The sequence below is a fragment of the Panthera uncia genome (assembly GCF_023721935.1).
Source record: "Panthera uncia isolate 11264 chromosome C1 unlocalized genomic scaffold, Puncia_PCG_1.0 HiC_scaffold_4, whole genome shotgun sequence".
NCBI lineage: Eukaryota > Metazoa > Chordata > Mammalia > Carnivora > Felidae > Panthera > Panthera uncia.
In genome coordinates, this window is record NW_026057585.1 from 22,009,121 (window position 1) to 22,022,222 (window position 13,102).

The 13,102-nt window shown below is 34.5% G+C and overlaps 1 protein-coding gene across 3 annotated transcripts in view; it reads right to left on the bottom strand.

Annotated features, from left to right (window-relative positions):
- Positions 1–13,102, bottom strand: part of SNX7 (sorting nexin 7) — a 114,372-nt gene that overhangs the window by 49,194 nt on the left and 52,076 nt on the right. The gene's annotated exons all lie outside the window — the stretch shown is intronic.

Below are 13,102 nucleotides of genomic sequence, written 5' to 3' on the forward strand. Positions count from 1 at the left end.
TGCTAAGTAGCAGTCTAGGGGGGATTTCACTTACATCTCTAAGAATCACTCTCACTGACTATTCAGTCATCCATCTTTTATCACTCATGTCTTACATTATAATCTGGCAAGGAAACATCCTTTTCCTCACCCCATCACTGTCTCCACTTGCAAGTACAGTAGCAAGGACAAACAGCACAATTAAAATTTAGAGTCTCTCCAGTATTATGACTAGGCCCCTAATATCAAAACAGCTTATGAGGGTCTACTCCAAAAGCATTATTGGAAGAATTTTTTCTTCATTAAAAAATAATGGCAATCTCACAAAACTTAGTCCAATATGAAAAATTTTATGAGATTAGCAAGGCCTTGATACAAAAACTGATGTTCCTGGTATAAGCAATAGTAATAACAAATCTTTCTTTTTCTTCCCAGCTTTACTGAGATATAATTGACAAATAAAATTGTGTATGTTTGAACTGTACAAGATAATGATGAATATCATTCTTATTCAGAAATATTGATACAGAAGTCCTAAAACACTGAGCAAACCAAATCCAGCAATGGCCAAGCTGGATTTTCCCAGGGATCCAAGGATGGTTCTGATGAGAAAATCTCTTAGTATAAGTCACCATATTAAGTGCATAATGGAGAAAAATCACAGAACTGAATGAGTAGATAATAGACAACTATTTAATAAAATTTACCACCCACATATGAGTCAACCTCCCATCACAGAGGATAAGAACTGCCTTAGCCTGATTAAAAATATAGCAGGGGGAAAAGCTATAGCAAACATCATTACTAATGAAAAAAATCTTGAAAGCATTTATTGTAAAATCAGGAATAATACAAGAATGTCCCATCACTAATAACATTATAATGCATTTTTAGCCAGCTCAGTAAGAAATGAAAAAAAGAAATATAAAGTATAATGAGTGAATAAATATCAAATACCAAGTAAATAAACAAAACTATCAATATGCACCCATGATGGGATCTTCTACATAGGAAATCCCAAAGAGTCCACAAATCACTAAAATTAAAACAAATTTAGAAGATTATTGGATATAAGATAAATCTGTTTAAGTGAATTACATTTCTATACACTCATGCTGAAAAAAAGTTATAAAATAAATTTTTTGGATTTATAATTTATGATAAATACAAACAAAAAAATAAGGTTCTTAGGAATAAATTTATCAAAAAATGTAGAACTTTTTGGAAAAGACATTTTGAACTTTATTGAGAGATATCCAAGAAGACTTAAATAAATGGTGAGCATCTAAACAATCATTCTGTTTCATATGTTCTAGTTAGTTCTCTTTCCTTTCATTTCAATTTAATTATGTTTCTCAGATAATCCTTTTCAGAAGAGCATTTAGTACAAAGTAGGTTCTTTTGCTATTCTCTATTTCAGTCTACTGTTCATTTCCTTAACATTTATCAGAACTGACAATTATTTTTATTTGCCTATGTTGAAATGTAAGTTGTACCATAAGAGCCATGTGTCTATCTTTTGACCATTACATCCCCAGTACTTACACCATATGGGAATTTGATAGTTATTTGTAGAATAGATGAATTACTTTAGAAAAGTGAAATATTAGCAATGAATCTAGGCTTGTTTCCCTACTGCCTTTCCAACGATTATTTCTTTATATTTTTAAATACCACACAAAACTAAAATGTGCCCGTACCAAACCCTAAAGTCATATTATCACCAAAATTTCGAACAAAAAAAAAATACAAGTTGAGAATAATAGCTATTCTTTCTTAAAGATATCTTCATTGTTTTCCTTTTAAAGTGGCTTCTCTATTATTTCCTTTTATGGAAAAAAAATCAACCATTCAATCTATTTATTCAAATGCTAAAAATTTCTCTTCATCATCAGAAAAGCTGGGAAATTATCATTTCCAAAAGTTCTTGAAAATAATATACCTAAATAAAAAGAGTTAGATTGCCACTCCATCAGAAGACAATAGAAAATTCAAAAATCTAATTCTATTCTGACAGCCATGTCTTCTTAACAAGTATTAATTAAATTGCAGGGGAGAGATAAGAGGGCTCTTAACAATAAAATTATATTATTTTCTGATTCGTGAGAGAGGTAAGATGTGTCTGGAGAAATTAGATGCTTGATTATATAATGCTGCTCAGGCATACATGTGATTACTAAGTAGTACCTTTTTTATATACTTTACAATACACACGTTTCTTAAAAAGTAGAAACCTTTCTCCCTAAAACCCATTGCCAATTTTGTCATCCAAGTGTAACATGCCCAGGAAGACACAATGAATTTTCTAAAAATGACAATTTGAGTCATAAACACCCACAAATGTAGTTGACACATCACCTTTCAAGTCAGCATCTCCAGCACCTCTAATACTCCTCAAATAAAGAATACGTTTTCCTGTAACATTAGAGGCAAAAAAGCCAATTATTTAAATATTCTTATTTTTTAAAATGTAGTGATCTCCCTTGAATCTTCTGCACAACAGAGGCATAGTAAATGCAGATTGGACTGAGGAAGATTTATTTTGAAGTGCTTCCATGAGTCTTTTTAATATAAATCTTTTTAAAAGGAATGATGTGTCTCCTTAAAAATTAAAAAGGAAGTCAAGGTCTTTGACTCTTTAGATGTAATAATTTCCTGTATTTGTTTTGGAAAAACATAATCTAAACTTAGAAAAGCAATATGCTAGGGATGCTTGTGTGCCTCAGTCAGTTAAGTGTCTGACTCCTGATTTTGGCTCACGTCATGATCTCCAGGTGCGTGAGATAAAGTCCCACGTTGGACTCTGCACTGACAGCACAGAGCCTGCTTGGGATTCTCTCCCCCTTTCGCTCTTCCCCTCTCCCCTCTCAAAATAAATAAATAAATTTTAAAAGAAATAAAAGTAATATGCAATATTATCATTAGGTTTTACTGAGGTTAAATGTTATTTCAAAGCCAAAATCTAAACTTATGTATTTTACAGACCTTTACAGGCTCCCCAATTTTCTGTCAAGAAATACTTTTACTTTATTCACTGCTTAACCAAACAGTGTCTCACATATTATCTCATTAAGCAAGCAAGAGTAAGGCTCTAGAGGTTTCAGTGACTTTTTTGTAACTTCTTCCTGGAACCTAGGTTCTCTAACTCCAACCCCCAACATACTACTAAATCCTATTTTGGAGTTTACATGCTCATGAATTCAGAGAATGTACAAATAACTTACAGGGCTACCTACACACAGGAACTTCCATTTATACATAACTCTTTTTGTTAACTGACCTGTAACATAACCTTAGTTTCAGGTGTACAACATAATGATTCAGTATTTATACATACAGCAAAATGATCACCACAATAACAAATCTGGTTAACATCCATCACCATTCATAGTTACACACTTTCTTTCTTACGATGATAACTTTTAAGATCTACTCTCTTAGCAACTTTCAAATATACTCTACAGAATCATTAACTACAGTTACTGGGCTGTACATTATACGCCCATGACTTATTTATTTTATAACTGGAAGTTTGTACCTTTTGACAACCTTATATTTAACTTTTATTCAATGTTTTTAAATTATGTGCATAGTTTATAATATAGATACAATATACAAATTTAGCAGTATGAATTGATAATCTGTGAATTTAAAATGTACATATAGCAGGGTGGTATGCTCAGAAATATTTAAGTGATGAAGCATGTGATCAAAAAGTCTAGTGACTACAAGTCATCTTTGCTGAAGTATTGTGTACATTAATTACACTTTTACTCAGGTGAATTCTGATGTTTCTTTCAGACATTCATCTCTTTTCCATTTGAATTCCTACCAAAGCTAAAACCTCCATTAGATATAACCTTTCCTCTTTGACCCAACCAACAAAACTACCATACATAAAAAACAACTCTTATAGTTGCAACATATTCTAAACCAGAGCTAGCCAACAGAACTTACTGTGATGATAGAAATGTTCTGCTCTAGAGTGTCCAGACAGTAGCAATAGCCACACCTGACTACCAAAACAGTTAGTTCAACTGAGGAAATGAATTTTAAATTGTATTTAATTTTAAGTAATTCCAATGTAAATGTAAATAGCCACATGTGACTGGGTACTATATTATACAGAACAGCTCCAGAAAGCTGTGATTAATATAGCTGGAATAGCATTTATGCTTCAGTATGTAAGTTAGAGGTTCTCTCCCCAAAAGGTATCTTTTAATAAGGTTTTACTTGTTTTCCTAAAAAGCCTCTCATATTATTGAATATTTTTTGAATTACTTCATTCTTTTTTAAAGTTTTATTTATTTTGAGAAAGAGAGAGAGCATGAGCAGAGGAGGGGCAGCAAGAGGGAGAGAGAATCCCAAGCTGGCTCTGCACGGTCAGCACAGAGCCAGATGCAGGGCTCAAACTCATAAACTGCGAGATCATGACCTGAGCTGAAACCAAGAGCTGGACACTTGACCGACTGAGCCACCCAGGTGCCCCAGTTTTTTGTTGTTTTTTTTTTTTTTTTGAAGGTTACAACACAATAACTATTTCTAGAAAATGATTCATAATTCAAGTGTTTGATTAGCATTACAAATAAGTATTTTAAAGTCTACTTTTAAAACACTGCAAACAGACAGACAAAAAGAGCAACGAGTGAAGAGAGACAAGTCCCATCATACATAAAATATATTCTAAAACCTCCATTATTGAAACAGTATGGTTTTGGAGCTTAACCAACAGGCAGATTAAAGCAACATATAAAAAGGTCTTAAAATAGGTGCATATGAAAACAAAAACTATCAAAGGTAGTATATTTCACAGGTAGCATCAAAAATTACTGGGGAAAACATGATTATTCAATAAATAGTTTTGGCACAACTGGATAGTTACTTAGAAAAGTATATAGTTGAATCCACACCTCACATTCATAACCAGACTCAATTCCAATGGCTCAAAGATTCAAATATTAAAAAAAAAGAAAACCACAAAAATTAACAGAAGAGACATGAGACAATATTTTAATTACCCTGAAGTAGGGGAAGACTTTGTCACATGTTCTTAAAACTAAAGTCCTTTAGAAAAAGATAGATAAATTTGACTTTACAAAAACTAAACATTTCTGCATAACAGAAATCACTATAAAGAAAACTAAAATATAAATGACAACAAAAAAAGACTAAGAAGATTCCCTAATAATGCCAAGAATAGAGAAAATCTAATGATCAAAAATAGAAAATCACCAAAAAGAAATACAATTTTACATGAATTGAATAAAATTTAATAAATTTAATAAAACTAAACATATAAAAATGCTTGATCCCACTCATCATCATATAAATGCAAATTAAAACTACTACTTTCCATTTATCAAATGGGAACATTGTAGTTTAACAATGACGAGCCTAGGGTGGAGGGTACAGGAGTAAACAAGCAATCAAAAACATCCCGGAGAGGGGCACCTGCGTGGCTTAGTCGGTTAAGCATTGCATGCTTGGTTTCTGCTCAGGTCATGATCTCATGGCTTCTTGGGGTCAAGCGCTGTGTTGGGCTCTGAGCTGATGGTGCAGAGCCTGCTTGGGATTTTCTGTCTCCCTTTCTGCCCCTCCCCTACTCATGCTATCTCTGTCTCTCTCAAAACAAATAAACTAAAAAAAAAAAAAAAGAAAAAAAAAAAAAAAAAAAGAAAAATCCTGGAAAGAATGTAAATAGCTCTCCCAGTGGAAAGCAATTTGGTGGTAATAATAATAACAGTATCAACAATAATAACAAATTCTTTTAACCCTTTCTTTGTACCAGACACTATTTTAAACACCTTATTATATACACTAATAATATACACTAATAAATACATTTGGCCCTAGGAGCTAAGTACTGTTATTTCTATTCTACAAACTAAGAAACTAAATCAAGGAAAAGAAGTTGACGAACTTGTCCAAGATTCCAACGCTTAGTAATGAGGTATCAAAATTGACTAGCCTCTGATTCAGCAATTTAACTTCTAAGTATTTATCTATAGATCAACTGGTATACTTACAAAATAATATTTGCACAAGGTTATTCACAGAAGCACTGTTTATATCAGCAAAAGATTAGAAGTAAAGGGTCACCAGTAGCAGTCAGATTAAATAAATTCTGATACTTCCATACAACAGAATACTATGTAGCTATAAAAGGTCAGTGACTGTAATGATGCCCAAGATATATTAATAAAACAAAATGCTGAAAACTTTATAGCATACTACATTCATTAAGAAAAGGGACATCAGAATGCATTCTTGTATTTGTTTACATCCATGGAAGGTTAGAAAAGTGGCTAACAACAGTAGGTACTTGTAACGTGGGTGGCAGGACCTGGGAGTCATAGGATATGAGGATGGGAAGAAGACATTTCATTAAATGTATGTTTTAAGACTTAGGAATTTTGAACCATGTGAAGGTATTACCTATTCAAATAAATCAGTTTCATTTTTTTTTAAACAACATCCTAATTTTTTATGTTTAGAGATAAAAAAAAAATACATGTTTGGGAAAACATGTATTTTGAAGTTCCTTATGTTGTATAAATGAGTACTGACAGTTGGAGATAATACCTAGAGGGATATATCACATAGGGATTCAAAAGTAAGGCACAGAAACAGACTCTAAGCTCCTTTTTCCTGATTGTTATCTAACCCTTCCAATGAAAAGGGATGTTAGATGATGCAAGAGAAATGTTAAAGATGCAAGTGAGAGTGGAAAAAGGTGATATTTCTACATTAACATATTATTTTAGTTATTAATTCTAATATTCTTAATATTAGAAAACCACACATTCATATACGTATGTGATCTTAAATGTGTATAACTAAGTTAATCTAAATGTTAAACTACAAATTTGACATTGGACAAAAACCTTGCCTTTTAGTGAGTGGTCTTCGTTGGGAAACTTGTGTCAGGGTAGCCTTACATTTGCATTTCTACATGTGATAGTGATGACCATATCTGGTGTGTGTGCACGCCCCTTTTGTATCCTCCTTTATGGACTACCCATACATGATGTATCCAGCATTTCCCCTGTGAAAAGGTCTTTTAATACATTAAAGATTTGTTTTGAATGGATTTCTCTGTCCTCTTTCGTACTCATTTCAGATTAAAAGCTTCTAGATCAGAGGGTCTCCTGGTAAGGGCAGACCCTCTGGAAGTTTGTATATTTTGAAAATGTCCCATTGATCCTGAACTCTTACCTCTTCCAGGACACACTGCTATTGAGAACCATGGACACACATTAGGGAAGAAATTGTGCCTCCTTAATTCATTTCACACCCTCTTTTTACTGCGAGATAAGCAAAGCAGGTCAATTAATACCATGAAAACTGCTGGTTCGCTGTGAAATAATATTTCAACTCTCCACTAACGTTTCGAAGCAAGAGTGGCAAATAGAATTTATCACACATGCAAACTCTAACTGATTGATATCAGTTATCTGAAGCATGTTGATAAGCATCTTTTCAAGTGTTGCCCTGGAATACAGTTTTATAGCTAATATAATCTAATTGGAATACAGTTTCTAGCACACATTCTGGAGTGCTGCTTTGACAACTCCAACATGTGCAATACTGAGCCAGTAACTTTACCTCTCTGTGCCTCAGTTTTCACGTTTGTAAAATGAGGAAGTAATAGTTCCTACTGCACTGTATTGTGTGAGACTTAAGTGAGATAATACAGACACAGCACTTAGAAGCACAGTAAGTGTTTAAAAAATGTTAACTATCATCATCATCATCATCATTTTTAGCATAACATACCGACCTTGTGAAAATAAAATTCTGTATGATAATTCCTTCAAAGAAGAAAAGAAAGAATTTCAACTTTCTGAGGTCATCACAACTCTGTATGTTTCAAAGTGTTTTCAAGTTGCAATTTCCAATGTATTATGAATCCTAAATATGATTTTTTGGAGGGGATAAAAGGAGAAAGTGCTAAACTCTTAAAATTCTTTTCTGTTTTGATTTTAGTAGACAATGCTTGTTATTTGTCTTTAAATATTCTGAGCTTCTGCTCTACTCTCAGAAAAAAAAAATAGTGTTTACAAGAGACCAGGGTGTGCGGTGCCAGGTTATAGGTCTGGATCTGCTATTTAACTAGGTATATAACTGTGGACAAATCACTTAACCTTTCTTATGAAAATCTCCACTACTACCACCTTAGGTTATGACATCATCATCTTCCTACTGTATGGGGCTCAGCAGGTCTTTTTGTTTCCCATCCAGGAAACAGAGTGAGCATTTGAAAGCACCTACAAGTTCTTCCTTTTCCTTTCTCTTCCTGAACAATTCTGTCCTGAAACTTATTTGGTGGGATAGAGCAAAGCTGGTGTCCATGCCGATGGAGGAAGGGAGACAAAGTCATGGTGGCCCAGAGCAGGATATCAAAGCATCTGCAACATGACGAAGCAGTCCCTGCAAAAAGTAGTCTGGAATCGGAAGTAACAGCCCAGTCAGGTTGAGGAGGGTGCCTTATTGCGGGGGAAGAGGAGGGCTGGCATGAGGAAACAGAATCCTAGAGTGTAAAGATGCTCTTGCATGGGTGTGGCCCAGCATACGGTGAAAAAGGAAAGAAGATGCCATGTGAGATTGGTTACAAACAAGGGATTGATCAAATAAGTAGATACCTGAAGGATAATGGGAACCTGTTTCTCATTGTCAGAAAGGGGACTACAAATAAGGATAGAATGAAAACTAGAGTGAACGCTTATGATACCGAATTTTAACTGGAGGCATTGGTATGAATTGTGTTCAATATATATAATTAGACAAATAAATACAGATCTAAAAATGGGGGGGTGCGCCTGGGTGGCTCAGTTGGTTAAGCATCCGACTTCGGCTCAGGTCACGATCTCATGGTTCATGGGTTTGAGCCCTACATCAGGCTCTGTGCTGACAACTTGGAGCCTGGAGCCTGCTTCAGATTCTGTGTCTCCCTCTCTCTCTGCCCCTCCCCCACTCACATTCTGTCTGTCTCTCTCAAAAATAAATAAATGTTAAAAAAATTTTTAATGTGTGTGTGTGTGTCATTATACAAAGATATATTCCCTATCTCTATCAACTCAGGTCTTGGAATTAGTGACACCTCAATAGCAACAAACATATCTAATGCCAAGATCCTGTATTCTAAATATAATTTTTTCCACTAAAGGTAACCAAGGCTTGTTAGAGAAAAGGTTGATTCCAGGGCTGGGGCAAGAAAAGTACACAAAGAGGCTCAAATGTCTTGTTGTATGAGAAAGAATGATGGGAACGTGTCAAAAGGGGAAAAAAAAAAAAAAAAAACAGCTTGAAGATTGCCCTATTAGCCAAATTGGGTGTAGTCTGCATGTCAAAATACACAGTGACAGTAACAGACCCACTGACTAACACAGAATACCACAAACACACACACAACACACACACATGTGAATCAACTGGAAGTTTAAAGTATGATAAGGAATAGTGTAATAATATAGTCTCAAAGTAGCTCCGCACAAAATGTTTATTACTTACAAAGGGAAAGGAGTGCAGAGCCTGAGCAGACATCACCTTAATCAAGTGATCAAAGAGGACATCATCATTAATGGGCCAAATAAGAATCCTATGCCACCTGACAGAGATCAATGAACAGGCCACAGCTTCACTTGAGCAATATTCCCGTCAAAGACTGATAACTTAAATCTAATCCTAAAGAAAAATCAAACAAGTTGGTATTGGAGGCGTACTACACAATAAGTTGCCTCTAGGGTGTAATGGTCATGAGAGTCACGGAAAGATTAAAGAACTGCTCCAGACTGAAGAAGACATGTAACTAGATGCTGTCAACAACATTATAAAACACTGGCAAAATTTGAATGGCGTCTGAGCATTAGATGAGAGTCAAGTTTCAATGATAATGTATGCATATTGCTAGTTGTATTATGGCTACGTAGAAGAGTTTCCTTGTTTGTGAGAAACATGCACCATCAAGGAGTCATGAGTATAAGGATTGCAAAGTACTTTCCAATGGTTCAAAGGGAAAAAAAAAACAAGATTTTTGAGCTGTACTTGCAACTTATCTTTAAGTCTGTCAAATCAAGATTTTAAAAATTCCAAATTTAAGAGCACAGGACATTTCACATCATAAGTATTCCCTGCTTGGAACTTCTCGGTGGCTCTCGCGGCGACTAGAATAAAACCCAAGACCTAAGTTTTCTTACCCTGCTTTTTCAGTCCTCATTTCCAGACATTGCTATATTCCAGCTACACTAGCTATGACTATGCTCCTGGAACATGCAGGGCTCATTCCCATTTCAGAGCTTTGCATGGATTCTTCTTCTTGGAACACTAGTGCCCAGATCTTGGAAAGATTGGTCCTTATCAGCATCTAGCTGTCCTTTCAATGTTACCTTTCAGAAAGGCCTTCTCTTCTCTTCCTTGTATCTCTATCACATCACCCAGTTTTATTCTCTTCATAATTTATTAAGTTATTTATTATTAAATAAGCTAAATTTATTTGTTTATTAAACTATCGAAATCATTTATTTATTATTTTTTCTTTTATTTTCAGTACCCCTCAATTAGACCATAATTACCTTTAGGATAAGGGGCTTTGTCAGTCTGTCACTGCAATTTCCCCACAGCCAAGTGCTTGGACAGGGAGGCAGCTAGTAACTCTCGGGTGATTGGCAATCTAGTCCTTGATTTTCTCATCTATAAAATGGGAATAAACTACTACCTACCTTATCGTGTTGTACAATTAATAATATATGCAAATGATTAACACAGTGCCTGGCACACAATAGGTACCATATAGATGTGAAATATACTTACACAAGGGAAAACACCAATTTGGATCTAGAACCTCTTTGAAAGTCCAATAAGTATCTCCTCCTAAATTTACTGCCCTATTGTCTATGATTTAATAGCGAGAAGATGCTCACTTTTCAAAGCCTAGAAATATAACAAATCAAAATGCACTTAATTTAGTGATAACAGCACTGTGCTGGAAGAAAAAACTACTGGTTCTATTCTTTGTGTAAATATATATATATTTTTTATTTTCAGAAGTGCCATTTAAATGATTCATACTTTGAATAATATGCTTTATGATACCATTATATATTCCCTAACATATTATTCTTTTATACTTTCTTCCTCTAACTTACCAAAATTTTTACTGACACAAGCTCTAGATTTATAAACATTAATTCATCTTCAAAACAATTTTCTTCAAAGTAAGCATTATTTCTGCATGTTCATGGATAAAGAATAATTAATGTCTGATTAAGGTCACAAGTTAAGTAAAAGTGAATCAAAGCCCTCTCCAGGCTTCAGACTCCCAGTGTGTTATTGCTCTAAGCATAATCAAATATTTATTGAGTGCCCAGGCAGGGCCGGGAGTGAAAGAGATATGTAAGACAGACCCTTAGGACACATTTCTTATTAACAAAAAGCCTAAATTAAAAGGAAATTGAATCTATTTTGAGTTTCTATATGGGACAGCTGTTTAAACTATTATATCTATGGTGGGCAGAACTCCACAAACAAAACCACAAATCCACAAGGGCACCATAAGTAGAATTTCTTAAATCCTGAGAAGAAACGACTAGAATTTTAAATCACTTCTCTTACTTATCCATTTGTTACTTTTTCTGTTGCGGTTAGGACAGTGTGGGGAAACATGTTCCTGGAGAAAGACACAGAGCTAACAATCTTCCTTTAGAAAATCATCCACAACAATGTTACACTGCCTCTGTTTTTCTACAGTCTTCCATTGTCTCTACCCTCCTTCCACCCTCACCCACCACAAACATACACAAGCCTTATTCATCAAGACTGTCAGTTTATGTGTTCTTTTTTCAAATAAGTACACATTAATATGCAATACATTCCTTAAGCGAATTTCATAGGTAAAAATTCTGGAAATAATACAAGTTTTTCACTTCACCTCCAAGTATATCCTAATTTTCTGAGTAACAGTTAACGTGAGCCAGTCAGTGATTAAGTTTGTATTCACAACAGACATGCTGGTGTTTGTGGATCCCCCCCCAAAATGACTAAAAACATGTGTTTTTTTTTGGTTGCATATATATTATAAAAATGTGTTGATTTTTGAGGTGATTTGAAATACTTTACCTCTAGTCCTTATTTATTAATATGCTTCTCATCTGTGCCATATTAGATTTGAGATGGCTTCAAAATGTTTTCTCCACAACTAGCTTAAACACAGTAAGAAGATAAAGGCATTAGTATAAAGGGAAAATAAGAGTAGGGAAAAACCATGGTAAAGCCTGGGTAAGGTTGACACACAAAAGGCACAGTTACTTGCTAGAGAGAAGTGGATCTGAATTGGGGCTGTCAATAGCCTATGGCAAAAAGTGGGATGGGATCAGGTATAAAACCCAAGATGCGTATATGCTGAAAACAAGCTAATGGCTGAGGAGAAATTAGATCCTCTTTTGCTGATGCTGAGACATAAATGAAACTTTTCTCAAGAATCCTCATAAATGAAAAATAAAATGTAGTTAGTGCTATTGACATTTATCATAAAGGATTTGTGGTTCTTCTTAGAATGTTCCTCGTTATAAATAAATGGTATAATATCAGGTATAGGTTAGTTAAAATAATTCTATGGAGTCCAAAACACAACTTGTTGATAGTCTGTACAAATTTAGATACATTTTAAAGTATCTATTCAATTACCTAGAGTGACTAGGTGGGGCCAGTGGGAGCACTTTTTAGCCCAAGATAATTGCTGCCTCTTTAAGAAAAAAAAATTTTTTTACTGTTTATTTATTTTTTAAGAGACAGAGAGACAGAGCATGAGCAGGGGAGGGGGAGGGGTAGAGAGAGAGGGAGACACAGAATCTGAAGCAGGCTCCAGGCTCTGAGCTATCAGCACAGAGCCCGAGGAGGGGCTCGAACTCACAAACTGCGAGATCATGACCTGAGCCGAAGTCAGACACTTAACCCACTGAGCCACCCAGGTGCCGCCCATATATATATATATATATATACACACACACACACATATATACATATATATACACATCTATATACACACATATATACATGTGTATATATGTGTATATGTATGTGTATATATATATATACATATATATATATATATATATATATATATATA